General features: G+C 36.7%; 1 protein-coding gene across 34 annotated transcripts in view; it reads left to right on the plus strand.

The window, feature by feature from the left end:
- The first annotated feature begins 5,802 nt into the window (after positions 1 to 5,802).
- ARPP21 (cAMP regulated phosphoprotein 21) overlaps positions 5,803 to 27,300 on the plus strand; it is a 155,716-nt gene continuing 134,218 nt past the window's right edge. For 22 of the 34 annotated variants that reach the window (XR_008546951.2, XM_009445121.5, XM_054680497.2 and 19 more), the window contains exon 1: positions 7,173 to 7,366. The gene's annotated coding sequence lies outside the window, so the exon portion shown is untranslated. The other 12 variants (XM_054680508.2, XM_054680512.2, XM_054680519.2 and 9 more) reach the window with 7 other exon arrangements.

Genomic DNA, 27,300 nt, shown 5'->3' on the forward strand with positions numbered 1-27,300 from the left:
ACTGAAAGAAGAAGAAGAATGGGGTCTTGCCTGGAAGACATGAAGCTTTATTATAAATTGTCAGTAATTAGAATATCGTGGCATTGGTTAGATGAAAACCAATTCTTATCACCTAATTTTAGAAACTTAGAAATATAAATAACTGAGGCAAAGGTAGAAAAGACTTAAATCTCATAGCTATGGTGGCAGATTCAGGACCAAAATTCTTGTCTCCTCAATCCCAGGCCTGGACTCTGTTTCCTACAGTACGTGCTACTCTCTCACATGCTGTTAGACAAGTAGAGAGTTTATAAATTAGAACAGTCTGGGTCTGCTATAGTAATAAGCAATTCCAAATCTTTGTAGCTTAAAACACAATATTTTTTTCTTGCTTAATTACATATCTGACTGGGTCAGTGTTGAAGTCAGCTCCACATGGTCACTTAGCAACTTAGGCTGATGGAGTCTCTATCATCTTACAGCTGAACTGTCTGAACCTCTTCTGTCATTTGACCTTTTCTGTCACTGTGTGAGGGTCAAGGAGAACCTAGAGGACTCCACAGAGGCTTTTCATTGCCTTAGTCCAAAAGTATTATATGTCAGTTCCATTCACATTTCACTGGCGACAACTTGTCACATGCCCCTGCCTGATTCCAGGATGGCTGGGGAGTGTATTGAGCTGTATGTGCAGGCAGGTAAGAACAGGTAGATACTGATGGGCCCTAGATTACAATTACATGTAGTAAAATGAAAGTAAGTCTGCATTGTTCAGCTGATGATTCATATCAAATTCTTTCTCTCCCATTGAGGTTTCTAGTTTTTTAACGTATTCCTGAATATCTGTATCCTTATCCTAGGATTTGGAGAATAAACATATGACAATGTAAATCAAATGAGTGCTTTTGACTCTGTGGTTCAACTGTTTAAAATGATAAGCAAAGAAGGAGGATGAAAACCATGGTTTGGAGGTTTGCCCATGGTTCCCAGGGATCTGCTTTATTTATAGAAGGGAAAAAGGCTGGTCCTTAGTTCACCAAATTCTAACTTCTTGGACTGAAAATGTTCCCTCAGCTTCCCCCAATATTTACCCTTTTTACAGAAACTAGAGCCTGTTTCAGGGAAAAGTCTGAAGAGAAAAGATAATTAGTAAACTCATAGAATTTTAAGAATTCTTTTTTCATAAGAAAAGATTTTGCCTGAATTTAGTACAATTCATTCAAAATATACATAGAAAAAAATTTTTTAAACATTTCTACTGATATATTTATTTTTAAATCTATACAATTTATACCAAGAAGTCAAAGGTCAGTCAACTCTTTGATAAAGATTAGTAATCAAAACAAAAGCGATTCTGAAACTGATACAGCATCTTCAAATCTGCTGTGGTGCCAAAATGTAAAATATAGATACTCTGAGAATGAGGAATTCAAATTTTAAAGATTTGCCATAAAGAGAAAAATTTCCCAACTTGGAAACCATGCCCATCAATAGCCTTGATTTATGTATAACATACACATGTTCTGTATTTAATAGACAACTATGCTGTTATAAATGCATTTATATAGTCAATGTCATGGGAAAAACCCCATCAGTTATTCTAAAGTAGAGAGCAGATTATAAAATAGGAAAGCAGATTATAAAGTAATATGCATTCTGTAATCCATATATGAAAACTATAGCTATATTTTTATGGTTATATATGCAGAGAGATTAGCTAAGCACAAAAATGATGGCAGTTTGGGTGGTGGTATACTGGGAGACTTTAATTTTGTTCCTTTTTTATTTTGTCCACTCACTTTTTTTTTTTTTTTTTTTTTTTACAAATCTCTATACATTTTGCTAATGTACATTTATTTTGAAAAGACAAAAAAACTTAAAGAGTAGCTTTGGAAAACAAGTTGTGCATTTATGCGGAATTATATATCTGTATATTGTTTTTCTGCAGTTGCTGGGTGTTGAACTACAATTGGGTTTCCAGGAAAGACCTAAGTTCTCTTTTGGAATATTAACACTATGAATATGTTTTACCTCTTAACTACACACACACACACACACACACACACACACACACACACCATTTTAAGGTATGAAGAACAGTTTAAAAATGTCCTGTACCTCATTAGAGGTGGATTGAAGCTGTTTTATTCTAGTGGCTAATTGATAGACCTTTTAATATCATCTCAGGGTCAAGAAGCCAAATATATTATTCCAAGTTCTGAATAGCTTGGTAACCTTTGTCTTTCTTTGTGTGAAAAAGAGAACTGTGTCCATCGTGGAAGAAAGTGTGATCTCTGGAACAGCAATGCAAGCGAGGCAGGATCATAGACAGTGGTTTGGCAAATGTTAGGTTATGCTCTGTGTCATCACTTCTTGTGTTTCAGAGGGATAACATTTACCTCTGTTTTCCCCACATATGCTTCTAATGCTCCTGCTTTCAATTCTAGGCTAGGTTTTGAAAAATTAAAAACATCTTTTGTGGGTTCCATAGGAGACTGCAAATGCTTTGTGTTGAAGCAGGTCCTGGAGGGGGTGATAACATAGGCTGGGTAGAGAGGGCCTGCTGCTGGGCATCCTGCCTCCAGCCCTGTTCTGCATCAGAAAAAGTCCTTGCATCTGTGCTCTGCTGGCTGCCTGGCCTGCCTCAGCCACACCAAAGCCATGGATCCCTCTGGGCAGAGAGGGCAGAGGAAGAAACACAGTGCTCTGTGGGCCAGGAGGAGAAAACCCCCAAATATTAAGGATGTGTCTGAAAAAATGGTATATCTATCCTAAGAGATGCTGAAAAGAAATACGAAATTTAGTCAGCAACCTTTCTTGTCTCCTGATGCTCAGATCTTTTAGTGACAGGTTTCCTAACCTTCTCTTTAGCTGTTTCTCCTATTTATTCTTTTTGTCCTTCCTCTGATTCATGCTTCTCCATGAAAGTACCACACACATTCATTTTTGAGGAAATTTCTTGGTTTGCATTTTCAGCAAAGCATCTTTGTGCATGTGCAGGCCAGTGTTCATTTGTGGCCTGCCTGTGAGAACTCCACGGGTTCGTGGAGATAATTTTCTCATCCTATACACAGCCTACTACAGAAGAGACATGGCTGTCATCAAGGGATCTGTGCCATCAGAACATTTGGTTTCTAGTCTCCCAAATCCTCTTTGTTTTTGATCGTGACATTTCTTCATGCTCAGATGCATACGTGATGTAACATTCTTTGTTGATGTTCTGAAATGTGTTTTAGAGTTATTTTGGCTTCGCACAAAATAAGAATGGGGCTCAAAACTTTCTGGTTGAAATGCTAATCTTTGGGGCTTTTTCTTTTCTTTTTCTCCTGCTTTTTGGTACTATGCATATTTGTAAAGCTTTACACCCAAGAATGGTATGTAATGGACCCTAGACTGTTTTGTTGGAAACAGGGCAAATAAGAAGTCTCTCTAGGGGATTTGTGGGCCTTTATTGTGGTGTGGGAGTATGCCCTAAAGGGGAGCTCCTCACAGCCTAATTGTTGACGAGTGATGGAAGTTCAACAGCACGGAAACTCTACTTCTCGCTCCAGCTAAAAAGGTGCTTATAAAGGTAGCTGGGCTATTTTAGCAATTTGCCTTATTTTGAAAATCCAATTTGGTAGCTTCATTAAAGGGCACTAATTTAGTGTCTTAGGGGAATATATGTTTAAAGGAGCTTGTCAACAATCTTAGATGTTTGCCAGTGTATAGGTGAGCTCATTTCCCCAAGCTGGGGTTACCCGGTTACATGCATGCTCCTTGATTTCAAACATAATACGAAATAAATTCAAAAGCCCTCAAACCAAAAGAGTAACAGCACCACTCCCTCTTTCCCAAGTACCGCCTCCCATTCCTCAGCGTAGGGTGCTCTTGGAGCATAAACACATCTGCAATTGACATAGTCAATCTGTCACCTAGAGGTCTAATATGGAGGACAAAGGTTTTAGTTTAGTGATAGTTAATATATGACAATCTAAGGGCCTTAAAGCATGATAACTGTTTTAAATCGTTTAAAAAAATAGAAAAACTTTCTGAACACCTAGAAGAATCACTCATTGCTCACTGCATGCCTGATACTCCCAAGGGTATATTTCAGTCCCACATTGGGACAAAAGTTTTAAAGTTGAGTAGCTGAATGCTAATTATCTACATAGCCTCAAATAAACTTGAGCCTTCTACAGTTCCCACTATGTTGACAAAATATTATGAGAAAAGATAGAAAATTTAGTTGAAGCAAATTATTCTTCTTTGGGATGCTTTCTTTGAAAAATAAAGCTTAAAATCCATGAGATAATACAATAAATATTGTCATCAAGTTTGTCAATACGCAGTTAAGCTATGAAATCACTGTTTTGTTCCTTCACATAGTCACTGGAGTGTGTACTAAGAATACTGAGTTCTCCCTAGGTATAATTTCTCATCCAGTTTATAGGACTGGGTTCCATTTAAAAAAAAATAAACTATCTGAGTGAATTCTGATTTTTTTTTTGTAGAGACTTTGTGTTATGATCAATCTGCTAAGGTTTCCTGTTAATAGATTACCTGTCCAACCATTCAGGAGATGCCGAGATGTAGTTCTGTCCAGAAGAGAAATCAAATACGCCAACTTTCTTCCTATGCAGTCTCAATTTCCCTCAAAGAAAAATAGGTTTTTCAGAATGACTTGAGATGAAGGGAAGGGTAGTAAATTAGAAATGCTTTCATAATTTTCCTTTAAATTTTGTATGTTTGGAAGGAAGGAGAAAATACTTGTAAAAAAGCACTTCTGGAGATGACTATGTGGAAATGATCAGGATGTAGATCAAAGTAACAGTTTTGAATTATTTGGGTTTGGTTTGCCTGAAACCTCATACAGCAGATTCATTCTTATTCTAGTGAGAGCTGAACACCAAGGGAGACAATTTCAAATAGTTGGAAAATAATTACCTACTCATCAAGGGTCGGTACAACCTCATTCCATTTTTATAGTAGTTTCTAGAAGTACACATATCATTTATTTGAGATTTATAATCAATATCTTAGCGTATATGAACACGGCCATAGCTGTAGAAATCACATTTCTATAATAATGCAAAGGCATTTATGTTAATAAATCTGTTTGTAATCTCTGTCATTATGGTTGGGTGTCAATAAGTGAAACTAAAAGGATGTGGAAAATTTCATAACATGTTTTATGCTAGTTATTTGTTTGTTGTCTATTCATGGGGTTACTAATTACAACTGGTAAAGGTTGATTTTCTCCTCTTCAGTTTATTGTGGGATGGGGCGTTCATTTCGCCAGATACACAGTTATTCAGTGTCTACATTTTAGAAGCTGAATTGCTGGATATAGTCAAAATGAGCTTTGGCAATTCCATGTGTGAGTGTACAACTATAATTTTGCTGCACATTAATAACAACCTTGCAAAGAAGCCCAGAATCGAATGCCTTGCTCTCAGCTGGGAGCAGAAAGCTAGAGTGGTATATCTTGGCTGGTGACCTATAATGTTGGAAAAGTAGGCTCTACATTCACTCAGAAGGAGTAGGTGGAATTTCGGAAATTTATTCACTCTCCTTCACTACGCCTTTTCCTTTTTTTTTTTTTTTTTTCCTTCCTTGTAGTGTGTTAGTGAGTGCTCCGAGACAATGAAAAAAACAATGAATTACAGACAATAAAAATAGTGCATCTCTAGAACAAGCGGTAAAATCAAGGCTTTTATTTCTTCAGGTGTCAACTCTGTTCCTTCCCCAGGTCCTACCCTGCCCAGGTTTCTGTGGTACCTCTGTGATTCCAAATCAGCGATCAGGTGGGCAGCGGTCTGGGCAGTCACCCACAGGGAGTACACTTGGTGCTGCACGCTCGGACTTTCAGTCTTGCTCAAAGCAAAGAATCTCCAAGAGCGCTGAGGCTACGGATTCATTAGGGTGGGGCGAGGTGTTGTTATTGTGGGATTGTCTCTGCAGAGTTGGCCTGGAGAGTGAGCGGTGGAGGGAGTGGAGCAAGGCTTCGTCAAGAGTCCCCAGGAGTCCAGGGGCGCCCCCCAGACGGGTACGCTGGAGGGCCTGGGCACGGGGGACAAGAGAGAATACATGCCTGCTGGCTGGGAGCAGGGAGGCGGTGTGGCGGGGCAGGGGGCAACGTGCCAGTTTTCTTTCTGATTAATGATGCTCACGCTGCTGCGCGTGGCTCATGCGCTTTGTCTCCAGCCTTAGGGCTGGCGGAGAACGGCCCAGGGAATGAGTGGTACCGCGGGCGCCCGGCGCACCCAGCAGGTGCCATCACTCTGGATGGGCCAGTTCTGGATGCTCCCAGTGGCGCAGAGGCGGCGACGCTGGCAGGCGTCCGGCTGCGGCCACCTCCCGGGTGTGGCGGGTCTGGGGCCCGGGGTCTCCGGCCAGAGCAGCTGTGGAGCCACGTGCAACACGCGCGTTGCCCTCAGCCCGGGCGGGGACCGGACGCATCCCGAGCTGCGGGGAGGAGCCGGGCGCCGCCCCCGGCGGCAGTGCCAGCCGCGTGGGAGGGCACGGACCGGCGGAGGGGCAGACGACGGAGGCGGCCAAGCGGGAGGAACGGGACCGAGGGATCGACCGAGGCTGGCTGGCTAGGGGTGGGACTGGCAGAGCTACGGACAGGTGGGAGCAGTCAGACAGCCTGAGAGAGGGAGACCAGAACGCAGAGAGCGAGAGCATTAAGTAGGCAGGGAGAGGCACACAGAAAGATAGACAGCAACACTCGCGTGCTCCCTCCCTCCACACGCCCTCCTCTTACCGAGCGAAGCGGCCAGGGGCACAGAGTGGGAGAGGACTGTGGGCACAGAAGACCGGAAGAGGGACGCTGCATTGCTGGTGGGACGGAGGGATTCGGACGGACGGACAGACCAGCGCACAGACTGGCAGCCTGCGAGAGTGGCAGCTTTGAGAGCAGAGCGCAGGAAAGCGAGAATCCCGCGCCGAGCTGCTAGTCGGACCCACAGACGGTCGGACTGACAGACGTGCAGACGGACAGAAGAGCAGACAGGAGGCGGGGGCGCGTTCACTCCCTGCGGCCAGCTGGGCAGAGAAGGCGGCGGTGGCACCTTCTGAGCGCGTCCGGAGCAGAGACCAGCAGCAGCAGGGGCAGCGGGGACGCAAGCCGCGACCGAGCCGCCGCCGCAGCCCTGGCTGCCACAGCTGTGTGGGATCCCAGCCGACACTGCAGAAAGCTCCTTTTACTAGCAGTTAAATAAATCGACCAAAAACAAAACAAACAAACAAACCCAACAACAACAACAACAAAAGCCAAGCCAAAAGCCAAAACAAACAAATCCAGCCAAATCAATCATTGAGAAACAATAATATTAATAAAATCCAAAACTAAATCAAACCAATCAAGGCACCAAGACGCAGGGGGGATATCCACAGTTCGATCAAGGTAATAATCAAGGTCTTCCGACGTGAACATTGCACGCCTTTTGTGGATTTTTAGAATTCCTTCTTTCTTTCTGCCATATATCTGTCTGTTTCTTTTGAATTATTTCTTGTCTGTATTTCTTCTTCGTGTTTGTAGAAAGCTGATGTTGTTATACATGTATTGTGTTTTTTATGTTTCGTCAAGGAGGGATGGACGCTCCTTCCCCCAGAAAAGACAGAAATGGAAAGCTGGAAGTTGGCGATGATTTTCATCAGAGAAGTCTACAGTGATTTGTATAGGCTTTATGGTAGAAAGTTTGCAATGCTCTTTTTGAAAGAGACCTATTGAAGAGGTAGAAAGTTATACTCTGTTTGTTGTCCTGGAAGGATTGGGGTCCTAGGTCCCAAAGGGCTCAAGGGGAAGAATAGAAAAGATGTTCAGTTTTATTTTTACATGCATGAAATCTGTGCTTCATTGCAATCGCCAATTTACTCTTTTCTGTCTCAGGTTGTAGATATGGTGGTAGAATTGAGGTGAATTAGGCAGGTGTTTAGAAAGTTTCTTAGGAATAGGAATTAACTCATTCAATGTTTATGCATAGAAATATAGCTGAGGTGGATGTGGTTGCTGTCAGCTATTCAGGTTTGCTACCTGATCACCTCCTGAAGATGTAGGATAAGGACAGAATCCAAGCCTAAAAGAAAAAACAAGGAGAGAATTGAAAGTTATAGGGGTGGGCAGTTAAGAAATATAAAAGGCTGGTAGAAATCATTTTCCTAAGAATGTGTTTAGAGTACAGATATTGATTTTAATCTTTGATTTCTTTAAGTTTTTTGATGTTTGATTTTCTACCAGTATGACACTCAGCCTCTCAAAACAAGAAGGACATTCCCCAAAGTTGAAATGAATCTGTATAAGATTTCATTCAAATGCAGAATAAATTCAAATGATTCCTAACCCCTCCTCATCTACTTTGGAGATAAAAACTGCTATGATTGTTTTAAGTAAACAGAGAAGTGGAGATGACAGGAAATCATTTTTCATTTGTTAAAAATCAGAAAACCTTTGACACACTTTTAGATAAATACACCTACTCCTTTGATCCTTTGTGTATGTATTACCACAGGGCTTAAATATCTTAATAAGATTTTAGTTAATGTCATTTTCATGAAAGACAGTCATTTGGAAGCCAAGAGCTCTATCTATGTTTTGTTCAAATAGCCGAGTAATCTACTATCTTGGCAGTAATTACTTCTGCTGCATTTCTAATGTGAATTGCATGTGAGAGCTTATGAATACACTCTTTTCAAGTGTATGTGGGTTTTCAAGGTATGTATTTGTGTTTGATCCTATATTTCCTTTGTTATAACATTCTGCTTTTCATCACTTTGACAGAATATTTGTAAATTTTCTGGAGAGTGAGTTTGGGTATATGCTTTGAGGAATATGCTTCCTCATTACAAAAGATATGGAAACATAATTGATTACTACACTTGCTTATCAATAGTATTTTGATTTTGTTTAAATGAAATGTTTAAGATACGTGGATTGCTATGCATTCATGTTTTAAATTTATCCTCTCCGGGCATGATTTATGCCATTCAATAATTAAAATAACTAAGTTACTTTAGAAAAAGTGCCTATTAAACAGAGTACTTTGTTTAGAGGACGTATATTTAAATAAACTTATACAGCTAAAGAAACTGACTTTCACTTCCTCAGTGACTTAATTTCACTACATGCTGATTTGTCCTTTGCAGTATTTAGCTCAGACCAAGACAGAATTGTATGTGCTATTAGATTTGCAAATTGCTGATCTCCCAGTGACTTTCCCTCTTAGATCCCAGTTGAGTATGGTTACCTTGAGAACTGTGGTATTAGCCGTGTTAGAGCATGCTCCACTGGGGAGTTCTGTGCAGTCTATTTTTAATGCTATTTAATGAAGGAGCGAGCGCCTCACTCAGCAATAAAAGAAGCATGAGGGAAGACAGAGCAGTGCATGGTTATGGATACTGGACAAGGATATTTGGAAAGGTAAAGGCTGACCATTGGATATGGTAATTTTAATTAAGTCCTAATATATCGTATGAATGGAAATATGGATTTTTGTTAGAGAATTATACATGAATAGTTCAATAGGTGTTTTCGTAAACCTCTTCACTAGTTCTTAGAAAGAAGACTCAATAATTTGAGTTTTTAAAACTTGAGGGACATACTAACCAGGGAGTTCCTGCATGCAGACTATTTTTAATACAAGCTGTCATATTCTTGGGTGGTGAGAAGTAGAGAAATAATTTCAAATTCCTAAAATATTGTTAGGTGAAAGGTTTGGAGCTTGTAAAACATTCTGTGAATAAAACAACTAACATGCTTCTAAGATACTACAATAACCTGAAGCTCTGCCTTGCGAATTGCTTCATTTTCTTTTATGAACTTGGAGTCTAGGTCCAGAATTGTCACAACTAAGAGAAGCAGGAAGTTTTGATTGGACTTGATAGAATATTTGGGGTGTTTTCTCTCCTTAGAATTAAGATAAGCCCTACAGATTATCTTACTGAAGGCTAAATATTTTAAAAATATAAGTAGCAGAGGCAGCACTGGTAACTTTGTAATGTTACAATAAAGGGCAAAGTATCTTAACATTATAGTGTGTACAATGCAAGAAGCCATCTGTCTGCAACATTTGCATATATGCAGAACACCTGTCTTGAGGTAGAAAGTGAGAATGTTCAATCAGAAAGGTCTTGTGTTGATTTTCATATTAACAACATACTATAATCAGGTTATTCTTTTGTTCAGAGTAAAGCTAATTAGACAAAATGCTTAAGTAGTTTCAAGGTTAATAAACATAAGAGAAAGTAAGCAGTTTCTATTAAATGGGGAAGTTAGTCATATAATTTTTAAATGAAGCTGTTAGAACAATGTGCAAAGTTGATCTGGATTTTTGCCAATTCCTATGAAAAATAATCCCCAGAAATAAACTACTAAGGAAAATACATCACAATGAGTTACTGTGATTTTTTGTTTGTTTGTCTTTTTGACTTAGTTCTAGAGGAGGAAAACAATTCACACTGGCTAAAGTATTTCCCTTAGTGGTCATGCCTTTTGGACCACAATGCTGATACCTTTCTCAAGCTTCTCAAATCAGTGGGCATCCTCATCGGAATTCAATGTCTATTTTGTCTGTGGACAAGATAATGATAAGCTACATAAGTAGAGTGTAGAATGAGTCAGCCACTGAAGACACAATATACAAGGTAGCCAGAAGTGAATATGATTGAGAATTCTCATTAGTGTGAGGAGACAGTTTGAAGTCCATAAGGTTGGAAATTGCAAATTAATCATTTGTATATAAGTCAGTTTAATTCAGATCTGCTTTGTGACAAGGTTAGGAGAGAATGTGGGGCTTAAAGGTGATGTCGACAATGAAAGCCATTTCTTCTTATGGTAAGTACTGGCATCATTCTAACTGGTATCACATGGTAGTAGCCTATTTAGAAATTTGTGAATCTCTAATCACAAAAAGAATTGACTTCCTTAAAAATATATTATATCACCTGGAAAGTTCTGAATATATTTTAAGTCAGCGATGATGCATTTGTAAAACATATACTTCCTTTCTTTAGACAAAGGATCTTTATGATTCTAGAAGCTCTACATTTCTGTGGACTTGCATTTTATTTTTTATTCTAGCATTTTATGTTAAATATGATAAATGAATTTCAAGCAGCAATGTAAGCAAATGCTGAAGGACTGTTGAAGGAAACAGAAAATATTAACAAGATGTATCTGTAACTAGATTTGTTTGCTTAGGGTGTCTTTTCTTCTGAGTGTTAGTTTCCTTTAGGTAGCTTTATGCCAAGTTCTAATAAATTGATTATTTGTAGTGCCTTAGTCTTATAATTTAATTAATTTTGCTCATCTTGGATTAATTTTGGCCCTAGATATTGAAGTACATGTTACTTGTATTTATATCATAACCAATGATCTATGAGGATTAGATATGAGCTGAGATATGAAGTATTTAAATTATATACATAATATGTTTCATTAAGAATAAAGTGCATGAGAAAGAATATCTGGTTCATTCAGCAGTTTTTAAATGTCTGGTAACATTGTTATCTTATAGTCTCAAAATCTTCTGTGGTCTGAAGATATTTTCTTTAGGCATGACATGCTCATATAACATTTTGAACGCACCTTTCTCTAAACTTACCGAGACATATCTGTGCTTTGAGAAATAGCTATGCAGCAAACCAAAAAAGTGAATTGAAATAATTACATCAAGACAATGGAGGGGATATTGCAAAAACAAAGGGGTTTGTTTGAATGCATCAGATTGCTCTCTACTTTCAGACTGAATCCTTAGCATCATATTATGCTCCTGTTTTTTAGTCACCAGTATAGATCCTGGAATTGCCAGGTGGAGAGAATGTTAATCACTGTCCATGGTCACAGTAGATCAATATTTTTAAATATGTTTACATGCTTTGCCCAAAGAAATGTCTTTTGGCAGTTGTATAACCCCCATTTAATATACCTTTCAATGTGACAGGTTTAGAAGATTTTTGTATACGTTTTGTAATAAAGTGATATATATTAGGATACAATTGTAATTGTGACATTAAAATGTTGAAGCATTAGAAGCATTAGTCCAAAAGTGTCTCATTCAAGGAATATATTTATAATTATTTATCAGTCGTAAATTCATACATTTTAAAAGTAATATACATTATAATTGTTCCTGTTATCTAGCAAAAGAAAATCATTTCTTTTTATCCAGATAAAGAGGGCAAGTGTCCACTAATAATTATCCCCTCTAAAAACAGGCCTTTTACTACATTCTCACACTTCACACTACTTCAAGATGATACAATTCTTAAATTAGAAATCCATTATGAATAACACACAAAATATTAAGATTTTGTTAACAAAATCCCTTCTGTAAACATTGGTTTTAAGATAATTGCAAATAAAATTTGTTTTTAGTTTAAGGGAAAGATTCAAAATTTTTAACAAGAAAACAATTACGTCACTTTTTATTTCAAATATTCCAGCGAATTTTCTAGAGTTTTCTGGTATATTATGGGTAATGTTTCTATGAAGAATTGTAAAGTGTAATATATGATCTTTTTTTCTGCAGCTTTTTCATTGGAAACAAATTCACAAAGCATATCTACCTAGATAAGCCTAGTCATCTCTCACTGATACCCACACAAGTTAGGAAATAATTCCTTGTGGTAGGGACATTTAAAAGAACTAACTAGTTCCAAATTCAGTGCTGGAACTCTTAATAATGGATAAGCATTCTTTTACATTTGTGTTATCCTTGGTTGCTTCTTTATTATACACTAAATACTTGAGATAAGAACAAGAACTCTCTCTAGGGAAACAGAAACAAGAGAAGTGGTTTTCATATACTTAGCAGATTTCCTTTTAATTGCTAAGATACAATACTCATTCAGAACATTCTAGTCTATTGGATCATACACTAAAAAAAAAATAGTTTATCCATGTTGATATATTTTGGTCTAGTTGAAATTGAGAAACAACAAGTGAGGTAAAAAATTTCAACATCTTTAAAGAACAAAATTGAACATCAATTTCTAAAAGTTTTATGGTCCTATGAATTGTGATAAAATATCCTTTGACACGTAAATCAGAAGGCCTAGCTATCATCTAAATGTTCAGTGATTCAAGTTGCTTTCAGATTATCTCACTACTGTTACATAGACCTAGAAAAATTGAGCCACTGGTCAATAGAGGGTGAAGGAAGAGCGTGTCAACTCACCGAAATTCAATGACTCCTCGTAATTGTTTAAATTTTATTTGCCCATAAATTCAATGGAAAAATGGAAGACTAACAAATTTATTTTTCAGCTTTTTGTATGTTTCTAAAACTGCAAGCTAAAGTCCTCACAAAAAGTTCTAACATAGAGAGATAAAAAAAACTATACTCTGCATTTACATGTTTTTCTTAGCATTTTGCTTGTTAATATCTATGTAACTTTGGTGGAAATCCCAGCGTTGCTGGCATCAGATTTGATTTAATCATCAAAGAGCTTTTGGACAGAAAACAAGTAGATTTGATGTGAGTATGTGACAGAATCAAGAATTCTGCAGCATTTGTAAGCTTTAACTACTCAATCCTTCTTTAAAACAATTTTTAAATGGGTGTAAAGAAGCTTTTGGTTGAAAATATGGGACTTTATTTTCTTTGTTTAAAGAAAGAAGATTAAGGTTTTTAGTCAAATCATGATTCTTTAAGCCAATGTGGCACATAACTGTATTAAAATTGCTATTAAATTCTGCCAAATTAATTAATTGTTAAGATTCTGCAGTCATATTGGACTACTTCATATATCTGGCCTATAGGAATGATCAAGCTAACACTCTTTGATGACTTTGTTTATATTTTGTTTATTTTAAATTTACTTAGATATGCTGATGTTGTAAGAAATTTTGGAGATTGTCAAACAACTGGCATTGTACTAAATTCAAAAATTTCACAGCAAAGAACTAGCTGGTATTAATGATTCATCATTTTTTTCACTCCCGTGTCATTTAACTTTGGTCACAACACTTTTTTGTGTGGAGATTCAAATTTCTCTCCAACACTGAAATTTTCACGTAATCACTAACAGTGTTCTGGAATGATAAGTTAATCTAGCATATAATCATGTTGCATACACATGCTGCAGCTATCTGCTTACCCTTAGCATTGTTAAGCACTCTGACAACTGAATGCCTTAATCTTTAATTATCATTATAATTGTTGTCTTCAGCCAGAACTATGGATAACTTAGTGTTTTAGTGTTTTGTCATCATCGAGAGTTAGGAGAGTATACATAGCTAATGTGATAGAATGTGTATATTGCAACAAACTTACACATCTTCCAGGATAAGAATACAAATATCCCTCTAATAGGGAAATTATTTTATTTCAGAAATAATTGTAATGCCTGTGTTATTTGTCTGATATAATGTGGGAAGCTGTAGACAGAGATGTTTTGAATTCAGTGGAGCTTCTGATTGAAATTCAGATTAAAAGTAATAGAGAGGTTGTATACCAAAGGTAGGCTAGTAGCTTATCTGAGAGGGAGCAGGTAAATGAGCTGTAAGCAATGAAGGAAGGCTTTACCAAGGAGGCGCATGGCCCTCCACGAGATTCTACAGGTTAGAGAAATGCACAAAATTAGGATTAAAATGAAAGGTCCAGGGAAATAAGGGCTAAAAGTGGTGTATCTGAATCGCATTTTCTGTGACTTACCTTCATAAATATGCAATTCACCACATGAATTGGTGCGTGGTACTGGTGTTTGGTTTCTGGGTCTGAGTAAATAGTGTGACTATGGCCAAAGCTCTAAACCTCTCTGTGCTTCACAGTTTCTACAGTTGAAGTTGTATAGTAACACTGGTCCCAACTCAACAACTTGCTAGTTGTGTGACTTTGGCAACTTAGTTAATTCCTCATTGCTTCAACTTTCTCATTTATAAGGTGGGAATAAGACCTACCTTGCAGGATCAAAGCAGAAACAAAGCACTTGACACATGGATATTATTCACTTAAAAGAAACCACTTTTCTTTCACATAAAAAGTTCAGAAAGAGATTTACTTTTCTTACATTTAAGGATCCCCACCTCCATTTAAGAAAAAAAAATATTTTGGTAATTTTGAATACAGCTCTCCTTCATTGCTATCCCATAATGTTTCTGATGGTTAAAATTGGTGATGCTTGACTCTTTCTGTGCTATGAAATATTGAAGGCCAAGCCAAGGTAGTAACTAATCTCAGAAGTGTTCATTGCATAAGGAACATGATGCTTGACAAGGCCATAATCTTCTGCCAGTTTGTAAGGGAAGAAATGGTCTAATTCAGTTCTCTAAAACGTTAACATATGGGTATTATTTCTCTAGAACATTTTAGTTGTGTAATTTCTACCATTTAAATGGGGTGAATAAACAACCAAATCATTGAATAGGAAACAACTGGAATGAATCCATGAAGGAAAAACCTAAAATCCTGCACTAGTGGATGGGAGCTGGGACTAACAACATATTTGAGGTGACATGAGAGAAACATTTTTCTATTCTGCAACAAAGCAAATGGAGCTTTGGCCTCACCAAGGGGTCCTTGGCACTACCACAGAAGGCTTCAGCTTCCTGTCTCCAAGCACTGAGTGAGCTGTTTGGACAGGGCCGCTGATCTGGCCTCTGATCCTAAAGTATCTGCATTACTTTTGCTGAAATGAGTCAGCACTGTGCCTCTGTGAACATGGCCAGAGGAGGGAAAGACTTCTCTCGTAACTGAGGTTTAAACAATTGGTTCCCCTATCAAAAAATTGAGAGCCACAGATAGTATTCAACACAGGAGAAGGTGAGCTATACAAAGCAGTAAATCCATCAGATAATTGCATTTTATTTCCTATTATAAAACGGATGTCAGCATTCTTCTGGGGAATAGCCTAATCAACTATTTATCCAATAAAATTTATCAGAAGGTGTCAGAGAATAAATTTATATTTCTTTGCTATCCAAATATTTGTTGGAAAACAAAAACAAGGAAAGTGTAGATATATTTTGTTCATATATGGATACATATATATTGCTAGGGTCGACATGCTTACGCACAAGTCATTTAACTAACTTACATTAAATACACAAACAAAAGGCCTATTTCCCAGTCCATTTTTCATTGTCCTTAGCAGTTCTTGGCTAGTATAGTGCTTGCATGTGGCAGATATTTAATCAAAGTTTGTTGAATTAAAAATTGACCTTTCTACTGATACTCAGAATTTAAAACCTACTCTAAATAAGGTTTTAATTGTATTTTTTCCCTAAAGTTTCAGCTTAAGCAGATTTGATATTCATTTTTTTGAGAGGACAAAAACCTGCCCTTATATGTAGAATTGTAACTGCACTAGCTATTATTTTGGTTCTTACAAAATAGTTTCTTTCTCAGATCTCAGACAATGAGTAGGGATTTTATGGGAATAACAAGGCTCCTAAAAGTTCAATCTGCTTAAACTGACTACAAACATTACTTTTGCATATAAGTGGGAGGGAATTCATTAACACTCAGTTAATATGGTCTTGGAAGAAAGAATGAGGCAAAAGCACGTTTACAAATATTTCCAAATCATTGTTACACAGAGCTAAAGGCAACCCATCTTTACTGGATGTGTGCCTTTGGAGAGATTAACCATGGTGAAGGACACCCAGCATGTGCGGAAGGAATTCACTCCTCCGAAGAACTAAGCAAGTAGGCAGTGCTGAATTAGAAGGCAGGGGTGAGGGACAAAGGGAGAAGAGAATATTAACAAATTGGAGACTTTCAGACCCCCCTCCTGCTTTAAGCAGAACAGGTGCCACCAAGCTATAGGAAGCTCTTCTCTTCCTGCTACTTTGGAAAAATGACAGGATTAACCAGAGTTAAATAGAAAATCATTTAATCCAACTGGACCATTGAGAACTGAATTAAACGTTTTACCCGATCTATAAAAATAATCTTGTTTGAAAGGAAGGGGTCCAGATGATTACAAATGAAATGAGTTTGCTTTCTTAATTTGTTTCCAACATTTTAAGAAATGCTAAGTGTAATGTTGTTGGAATGAACTTCCATTCACCCATCCACTTTAAACACACACACACGCACAAACAAAAAACAAAACCTTATACCTTAACTTAGAGAGAAGAGGAACACGTTATCTTCTCTGAGACTGTGGCAGGCTTTAGAAACATGTAGAAAGCAATAGATTTTGACACCGTTGATATTCTCATCAGGAAGCCAGCAAAATACATTCGAGAACACATTGTTTCAAAGTAAGGGAACTTCCATAGAAGCCAAGTTAAGTAGCCAGCTGAGTTCTTGGGTGACGGCTAACAAGGCTTGTCTTTGCATCAGATATCATTACCATCACTCATTTATTCATTCTTATTTTTCAAGTATTTATTGAAGTTTTCTATGTATTGTGTCTCAGGCTAAATACTTGGGAAAACTTGATGTGTAGGATTTTATAGGCACTTGGATGAGATGAATGCATTTTAACTTTTCTAAACAATGAATTGAGTAATTGAGAGTTTCACAAAAATCCAAAGTGATAGGTAGACAATATCTTGGATGATAAAGTAATATGAATTAATTCCAACAAATTAGAAAAATCTTTCTTTACTAATAAAGTTAATTAGGTAATCCCTAGAGCATACACTTTGAGGGTAGAAAAATATTGTTTCCAGAAAACAAACATGGAAGAGTGAGCACCACTGAGAAGCTTTGGTGGAGAGGAAAGTTCTGTTGGTGGTAATAGGCCACAAAGTAAAACCAACATTTAGGTTGCTCTCCAACAAGAAAAAACACCATCAACCAAGACAAATGTATATGAAATTAGTATGAGCCAGTCATATTCTCTTTTTCAATCCCATTAAATCATACATTTACTGTATTAGTTACCAGGGCTGCAAGTAAATGGTTGAAATTACATTGGGATTGTGAACTGAATCCACAGTTTAAGGTACCTGATCAGAGTAAAGTATAGAAAATACATGAACCAGCCTACGTATTTAGAATTAAAAATTAGATTTATCAAAAGACAAGTTATTCTTTGAATTTGTTGTGAGATTCCACATTTGTGTGTTTGAGAAAGGAAACAGGAAAATTATTTCAGAAAAAAATTATAAAATATTATAAAATCTGTTAATCCTTAATAAATTAAAAATAGTGCCTGTGATCAGAGGAAGATGAAATTTAAATAGTTCTGTAGGAAAACCACAGAGGAATAAAAGATTTGATCTGTAGGTCATCCGAAGGATAATCTTTTTTTAAAGAAAAAGATGCATTATTTTTTCATTGGCAGCAAAAACAATTTAGATATTTGGAGGCAGAGAGATGTCTGGAGAAATATATATTGCCTCTGACCTGCCTCTTGTTCAAATACCTTGCTCTGAAATACTGAGAAAGAACCTACTTTTTGAAATTACCTGTAAGCAACAGGATTATGCCAGATGATATCTAAGATCTCTTCCAGTTTATAATTTCCATTATTTAATGACACTTTTTTGTATAATATTCATGCATCCATTTTTATTGGCTTGTTCATAAATGTTAACTATGCTTTGTTCTTTAGCCCTGAAAGTAAGCACTAATGCTACCCAACAGGAGTGAAATTTTTAGAAGGTGCTCTTATCAAGAATAGTTGGTTAAGAAAAGAGAATCTGGGTTCCCAGACCTGGGCTCAGATCCAACTCTGCAACTTAGTAGAGAGTTTCTTAAGCTTTCTAAACCTCAGCTGTTTCATTTCTAAAAGGGGATTGTTCTAAGAATTAAATATAAACTTCTTACCTCATTTCTTGGTACTCATTTTTTTCTGGTGATCATAGTTTTGGAGTTTCTTATGTCCTTATCACTATTTTTTCTTGATTGCATAGGCCTCACATAATTAAAGCATCCCCATAAAACCCCTCCCAGTGTTGAGAATGTTTTCATGATGTGGCAGTTATCTTGGGTATTTTGTTCAGGCATAATTGGAATCCGTTTTCAACACAGCTATACTCTATATGATGAATGCTTCCACGTCAATGGTTCTGTGAGGAGAGGCCATCTGTGAACACATAGAGTGCAGGTCATTGTTTCTAGAAGGCACTCCTTGCACAGACAGCAGGATTTGACCTTTTATAAGCTTGGATGGGCAGTAGAGACTTTGAAAAAGAGATTTGGGTATTCATAGGTGATTCAGAATTCTATGTGTACACAAAATTCCATGCAGTATTTTATAATCTACTAATGTGACTCAGCTTTGGGTAAGATTGTAGTTCTGGTGGTGATTCACAGAGGTCTCCTAGATTTGTCCAGTAATACTGTAGAGAGTTTAGTCTTAGCATCCTTCCAGGAGCAATTTGGGACTGTTATCTAAGAACTAAGAATGATTTCAAATAAAATTACAGTAAACTTGTGACTTGTTCACTTTGCAGATAAAACCAATGGTTATATCCAGCAGAAGGCCATTTGTATAATAAAAGATTTGCCCAAAGGATCTAGCAAGAGAAGAGAGTTCTAAAATCAATTTTTCTAAAAATCACTGAAAACATTACCTCATTGTTTTGATCTAGCTGTGAAAATAGATTGTTTTTTATGTTTTAAGAAAGGATGAGGAGATATCACTTTTTTCATCATTTATTGATTGGATCCTTAGGCTTAAGCAGAGATCAAACGGTTTGCACTGTTAGCCAAGGCATTGACAGCATTGAGACAGAAGCAGACCTACAAACTTGAATGGGCTTATATATTTTACTGGGTAAACTTACCTAATATATTGAATTGACAGCTAAAATGTAGGTATTCCTGATGAGGTACATCGATACATGGTAAAGAAGATCTACATGAAAGGAGTGTGATGTTTTTCTGAACTTGTTAGGGAAGCTACCATGTGGCCATTTGTGGAGGAAATCTGTACTTATTTCTGTATTGATTAGGTCATTTGTGCCATTTGTTCTGCTCTGCGGGAATTACTTCACTTGGCTTGCTCTTTCTGCACTCTGAATTACCTTGTTTCTCCAGGCAAAAATTCTTATCTGTATAGAAATCCAAGATTTCTGTAGCCTTGTGAGTATTATTTGCTGAAGGCACAGGGACAGTGATAAGTGAAAAATCAGTATTCTTCTACTGATTTTGAGTTTACCTTTGGATCATGTTTGATCAAAAGCTACATGTGGCATTGTGATTTCAAATAAATAATTTGTTTTATTGTCTTGTACTATAAATGTTACCTGATATTTATAAACTCCCTCCTGTGTGAAAGGGACTTTGTGTGCCTATGTAATGTCCATACCTATCTGCTTTTTGGCTGTGGTCATAGCAGTGACATTATCTCTGTTATGATATATTTAGGGATTCTTGTTGAAGGAAGAATGAAAGAAGTATATTTCATCCTTAATTTTTTTATTTGTAATATGAATTACCCTGTAATATGTAATGGCCGCACAAAACAGATAATTCAATTATCTCATCTCGGTATCATCTAACTAAGAATCAGGAGCTAAGGGAAGTGGGTATAGTGAAGCCATGGCAAAGAAGGCCATGGAAATTAATTTTTGAAACTGCCGCAAAGTGCACGGAAATTTGTCTGCATGCTTCACAGATCTATACTTGTGGTTGCCGTTTATGGCACGAATGATGCCATGGACTATCAGCTCCTGATTTTACATATCTTTGGGACACACTTTCCCCCGGTGTCATAGGAAGGGGGTAGGTTTGACATCATGGTGATCTAAATTTGAACTCCATCTCTGCCTCTTACTCACCTAGCCAAGTAAATTAACCATTGTGAGTTTAATATTTTCTTCATGAGTTACGTATAAAATACTTGCCACATAATAGAAATGACAGCTTGTTCCTGCTTTCTCTACATGTACTGACTATCCATTAAAACATTGAAACTTCTAAGAATATGTACACTGAAATGGTATGTATATCAATATTTGTTTTGAAAATACTGTAAAGTTGTGGTTTGAGTCACAAATATTGTATCAGTCCATGAATAACTGGAAAAGAAAAGTAAAATAAATTTGGAGGGTTGTCAGATTCTATAGCATTGGCTTTTATAAAGTGTCAACAAGATATATTATATAATTAAGTAAAAAAATAAGGAAAAAATACTATGGCATATCTAAATCCATATTTGCACTCACCACCCATCTTAATTTGAAGCAGTGAGGTTTCTTTAGGGGACCCAATGATTCACACTTAAGAACAAATAGATGCCTTGGAGTAAGTGATTACGAGAAAATATTATTTTTTCACAAAATAAATGGTGATAAAATAGATGAAAAATGGTTTTAAAGATGCATATTAAGTGATGAGTGAAGTTTAAAGGAAAATTGCATTTTCATTTTTTTTCCTATTGGATTCACATGGTTTGAGCTTTTAAGTGCATGTTTGAAGTTACTCTTTTGTGATTGTTTACAGTTAAGGCATATTACCTTGCTCTTCAAATACGTGCTCTAAGATATTCCTCTGTAAACTCAGGGAAAGGCACTACATTATTTATTCACAACCTGTCTTCTGCCCCATGGGGGAGAAGTAACACCAGATAGACAAAGGTATGGAATTTACCGATATTAAGCATGAAATTATCCTTTCTAACTAATACGTTTCTCCTGCAATTATCTTCTGAAAAACTTATATAAGAATTAGCCCATGTGAGCTTTCTTCTCAGATTGTTTGTCCTCAATTTGTTTTCTGCCAAGCGAACCAAACACCTGGAATGCACACGCTCATTCCTTGACTGTGCTTTCAGTGTTTGTTGGCAGAGGGTGACGGTTGCTTTTAGCAGATGTGCAGGATCAGGGTGGCCTTTTTATCTTTCTACCCTCAAGGAGTCAGTTTCTCAGATAAAGGAAGTGGTGAGGATAACAGATGTTTCAGCCTTACCATTAAATAAAAGTTAAGCATAGTAGGTATAATAAACATGTTTATTAATTATTTGTCAAAGGTAGTGACTTTGTTAAAACATTTGGAAAGAGAAATTTAAAGACAATGCTTAATTTTTATTAAATATTTAATCTTATTTTATGACCTGAAGTAAACTAACAACCAAAATAATTTTCTTTGTTTTCCCATTTACCTAACTTGATGAAATGGAAAATCTTAGAAATAATATTTATAGGTAAATATAAGGATTTATTTTATATCAATATATTTTACATTATGTACATAAAACATATTGCTACAAACTTCTTAACCTAATTCATCATATGCATTAGCTAGGTTTACTCCGGTAAGTTTTAACCCATGACAAGGGAATAAACTTTATTTTGCTTTTGAGAAATATTTCTGCAGAGATAACAGAAAATAAATGTGCATACTCTTTGATAAATATATATGTGTGTATATTGATATATACATTTATATATGTATATATTTGAGATTTCTTATTATAAAAAGAATAATCTTTATTATTATGACTGATGGGGTGCTCCAGGCTAGCTTATTTTCTACTTTTTTTCTTTCTGAATTCACTTTTTTCATTGCTAATAAACAATATCCCATTAAGGCTAGGATAATAGAAGAGAATCAATGAAGAGTGGAAACTTGCCTGTACCCCTCTTCTCTGCACGTCACAGCTGATGAAATGGCAAGATATTAATAGAGAGTAAGATGATGAATTTATTGTTTCAAATGAGGACTCAGGGGTTTCTGTACACTTTAGATTTTGATTTCATAGCTCTGCCCCAGTGACTAAAATGAGCTGTACTGTATGTCTTTTAAATGCCAATTGGTGATTCAGGGCCCATATTTTAACACAAATGAGCCATCCTATTCCTTAAGTGAATACCATTACAGAAGGAAGTAAATGTGAGTTTTCTTATGTCATCTCAAGGGGAAATCTCAGATGGTGGCCCTCCTTCTTTATCACATAGGAGAGTTATTTCTGAAGCAGTAGTTCTCAAAACATCATATACATGAGAATCACCTGAAGGTTTATTGAAATACAGAATTTTTGGATTCAGCAGGTCTGTGATGGGGCCCAAGTATATGCATTTCTAACAAGTTCTTAGTGATGTTGATGTTGCCAGTACATGAACCAGAATTTGACAACCACTGATCTAAAACATAAAACTTTTTGCCAGAATGTAGAATTTGCATGATTGAGATTTTATAATCTAAAAACAAAGGAATATTATAAAATTTCAAAACAAACTAATCTTAGAATAACTTTGAATTTACTTTCATTTAAAAATTATTTTTAAAACATATTTTTAAAGGAGTAGATGAGGATAGTAGATTCCACTAGACAGAGTTACGCAGTCTCTGTTTTGAATGACTATTGAATACAAATTTCTCTCTAAGATTGTGTGTACTAAGAGTTTCCAGTGTAGGATTACAAAATCCACTGAGATATAATAATAATCCCCTAATCCACAAGACTGGATATTCTAAAAATCAAGGAAAATTTTAAAATAAAAATTGGTGAGCATTAGAGGTTAAAACTGTCAACACAAAAATGTGAAGACAAAGATTTATAACAACTTTATTTTAATTGCCCCAAACTAGGAACAGCTCAAATGTCCTTTAGAAGGTGGATAAACTGCAATACATCCATAGAGTGGAATATTGCTCAGCAGTAAAAAGGAGTGAATTACTAATCGACACAATAGTTTGGATGGGTCTCAAGGGAATTATTCTGAGTGAAAGAAGCCAATCTCAAGACATTGCAGACTGTATGATCCCATTTATATCACATGTCAAAATGATAAAACTATCATGACAAAGGGCAGATTGGTGACTGCTAGGAGATATGACAAAGGGAGGGGTGTCACTGTAAAGGGGTCGTATGAGGAAGTTAAGAAACTAGAACTGTTCTGTAGCCTGATAGTGATGGTGGTTATATAAATTTATACAAGTGTTAAAATTAATGAAACCATACAGCCCCTAAAAAAGTCAAATTTACTGTATAATAATTTTAAAATTAAAAAAGGCAGAATTACACTACCATTTAGTTACATCAAGTAACTGAATTTGCAGTTATATGAGGTAAAAGTATCAATTTATATAAATAAAATATGCTTTATTTCAAACAAAATAGATAAGAAGATATGATCTCTATGAGAATCATTCTTCAAAAATGGTACTAATTCCATTTTTTCCAGGCAGAGATCCTAGGCAAATTTTGGAATTTGGAAAAATCTGACTGACATAGTCCTTAACTGTGTTACCCCTGGTACCCTTCCCCTATTTTCTCATTCGGTGTTTTTCTTAGAATCCTTTCCTGTAAACTTTGCTGCTTTAAAAATGATTTTCATGGACATGTTTATTCCTCTCATTTAGACTAACTGTGAAAAACTGACAGCCCTAGAACTTTCATCCAGTTACCTCCCACATATATGTACACGCCCTCAGAAATTGCCATCCATTCACAACTTAAAGAGCCCAGTGGCTTCTGAAGGAAGCCCATACCATTCTGAAGTAGCTATAATTTTTAAAGACACTAAGGTCGCTAGAAATGTCTGGAAGATCAGGTCTCCAGAAGAACTGGCAGTTTAATTCTAGCCAGGGATCTGATCAGGTGATATCAATAAACATCTGTTGAATAAATGCATATGTTTCTCTCAGTGAACGAGTTAATAGCTAATACATTTATAATGGCAACTCTATGTGAAGTACTTTTCTGAGTACTTTATGTATATTAATGTGCTTAATCCTCTCAGCCACTTTTGAGGTAGGGACCCTTATTATTTGCATTTTCAGATGAGAAAACTGAGGCAGAAACACATTTGGTAACTTGCTCAGAGTCAGTGGTGGAGTCAGTCTTCAAGCCCTTGATGTCCAGCTTCAGAGTCTATGCAGATAGTCTCAGTTGACTTAGTCCTAAAGGCAGCTGTGGGTTGAGGTTCCAACAGCCTCTGGTCTGCTTCATTCCTCAAAGTAATCTCCAAGCCTGAATCCTAGCATGGTGGTAGAGGTGAGGCTCCATAAACCTTAGAAATAGCTCTCCCAGATATGACAACATTTGGGCCTTGGACCAGTGGTCGTGCATCCACTCTACAGTAACAGGGGCTTCTATAGTTAATTTGATTCTCAGTTTTAAGATTACTAGAGAATCAAATGTTGAGTATGCACTTTTGTATGTTAGTGGGATATCTGAAGCAACATTACTGATAAAAAGTAATTGCACATTTCTGGATAGTGATAACTGGAATAATACTCTCTTGTGATAAAAGATAGAGTTTTTACATGGTTTGGCATCTTTCTTTAATCAGTACCCATGATTATATAGGTGAGTCTTGCATTCCCTTCTTGGTGAACACATTCCAGCCTCATAGATTGGGCATGGTGATGGCAGGCAGTGGAAAAAGCATGGGTTTTTGAGAACTGTGTTTGAATAATTTTTATGCAGTTTGACTTTGGGCAGGGAATTTTATCCTTTCTGAACCGTTTTCTTTCTTTCTCTTTCTTTCTTCTTCCCTCCATGAGTGAATGATTCGTTGTAGTGAGGATTAAAAACACTATGTGTAAAGTGTTCTTTTTGGCATTTTGTACATGAAATAATGTATGAAAACATGATACCTATTATCTGCTTGCTATGAGTTAAGATATCTGTATTTAAGTGGAATTAAATATGAACAACTCTGGGAGTTTGTGATGATCGTTATCCAGGTACCAATTTTTAGATTTACTTTCAAAATCTAAAAATGATATGCAATATCAATTTCTCTTGGTTACAAAGACTGGTGCCAAGGTTTTTCTCCTGATGACATACCCATAAGCCTTGTGAGGAAATAAAGTAATTTAAATATGATCTTAATGCCAGCACAGCCATAGAAGTAAATACATGTCTATAAAATGAAGCACTTAATTCCTTTAAGGAGCTGCCTTTTAGGTTCTTTTCTGAACTGACCCCTTTTTGGCCCCCAGGCTCTGATGTGTAAGGCTGGACCTGTGCTGTGCTGAATTTCAGGAGAGAGTGTACAAATGTTACTCACAGTGTGAGTAGTGAGAGATGGAGTGCAGGCCAATCTTCTGCAGCTGGGAAGAGCAATTAGCAGCTTCATGAATTAGGGTCTTGTTTACACTGTTGTCCAAGATAATCATTTGTTTGTTTTAACTAAGATGCTCTATCTTCATCAGATGCATCAATCCTCATATTTAAATGATAAAGTCTTTGAATTTCACAGATAATGTTTGGATTTCACAGCGGGAACCCCACACAGCACATATTCTCTCTTGCTGACTGTGATAATCAAGACATGAGCTATGTATATTGCAAGTTTTTCTTCAAATAGATATGAAAACACGATGTCATCTATTCTTGCAACATTTTTTACACAGACCCATTTTAAGAAATACTTTTTACATTACGTCCCAGCACACATACATACATGCTTGTGAATGCACACAGAGTCCACAAACACTTGTGTTCTTCATGTAGACACAGCACACAAGCTCAGATTTTTTGGTTAAATTTATGCCTTCAAAACACATTTTAAAATATGATAATATGAATATAATATAAATAGTTAATATTTTAAGCAATTGAAAAATTAATACACCTTTCTGGGTTTAGATGATTAGAAGACATTTATAGAAGACATTTACATTTTTAGAAACATGCATTCATTTCCTATTGTATTCTAGACATCTTGGCGGGTCCTAGAGACCCAGAGATAAACGAAGCACAATCCCTGCCCTTGGTGAACTTACAGCCTGACTCTCATATAATTTCAAGGCCCTAGGATAAGTGCTGGAGTGCAGGTGTGTAGCCTGTTGGAGACATCAAGGTGAACACAGAGGAGGAACAGATCATGAAAAGTGGGTGGTAGAGAGCTAGGAGATTTGTTAGTAAAGGGTTGAATCTCATTTTGTTGGTTAATATACAAGTTTAAAGCAGTAATTCATCACATGTTGTAAGATGAGTTTCTCAAAAGGAGAAAACCTTTAGAGAATAAAGGTGGCTGGTGTGTTGTTCTGACTGATGGAGGGGCTTCCTGTTTTATACCAAAAGCACTATATTGTTCAGGAGCAGCTCAGTCAAAAGACATTGGTCCACAATGACACCTGGGTGTGTAAAGAGTCACATAAGTTCTTGTAATAAAAACATCAGAGAGCTGTTTTATGACAAGAGTCACAGGTGTGCATTGCACCATCTGCTGGCATAGGGAGAGCATGAGAGGCTTTGCCAAGGGACAGATCAATGTTCTAGCCCTGACAAGCCTTCCTGGCATCCTTCTCAGGGATTCTCAGCTTTTGGACCTTGACTTCTTTCCCCTTTTTGACCTAGAGCAATGCAAGAGGTGGTTTAATAAATAATCATGAGGTATCACTTCTAAATTACTGAAAAATCTTTTAAATATCTGCATTTACATGGTTCTTTCCATTTCCTCCAGGAGAACACAGGGGGCTGGTCTATTCCCAATTCTGAATAAAACACAAGATGGTATCTATAAATGATCGGCCCAGCCAC

This window comes from Pan troglodytes, chromosome 2 (genome assembly GCF_028858775.2).
Source record: "Pan troglodytes isolate AG18354 chromosome 2, NHGRI_mPanTro3-v2.0_pri, whole genome shotgun sequence".
NCBI lineage: Eukaryota > Metazoa > Chordata > Mammalia > Primates > Hominidae > Pan > Pan troglodytes.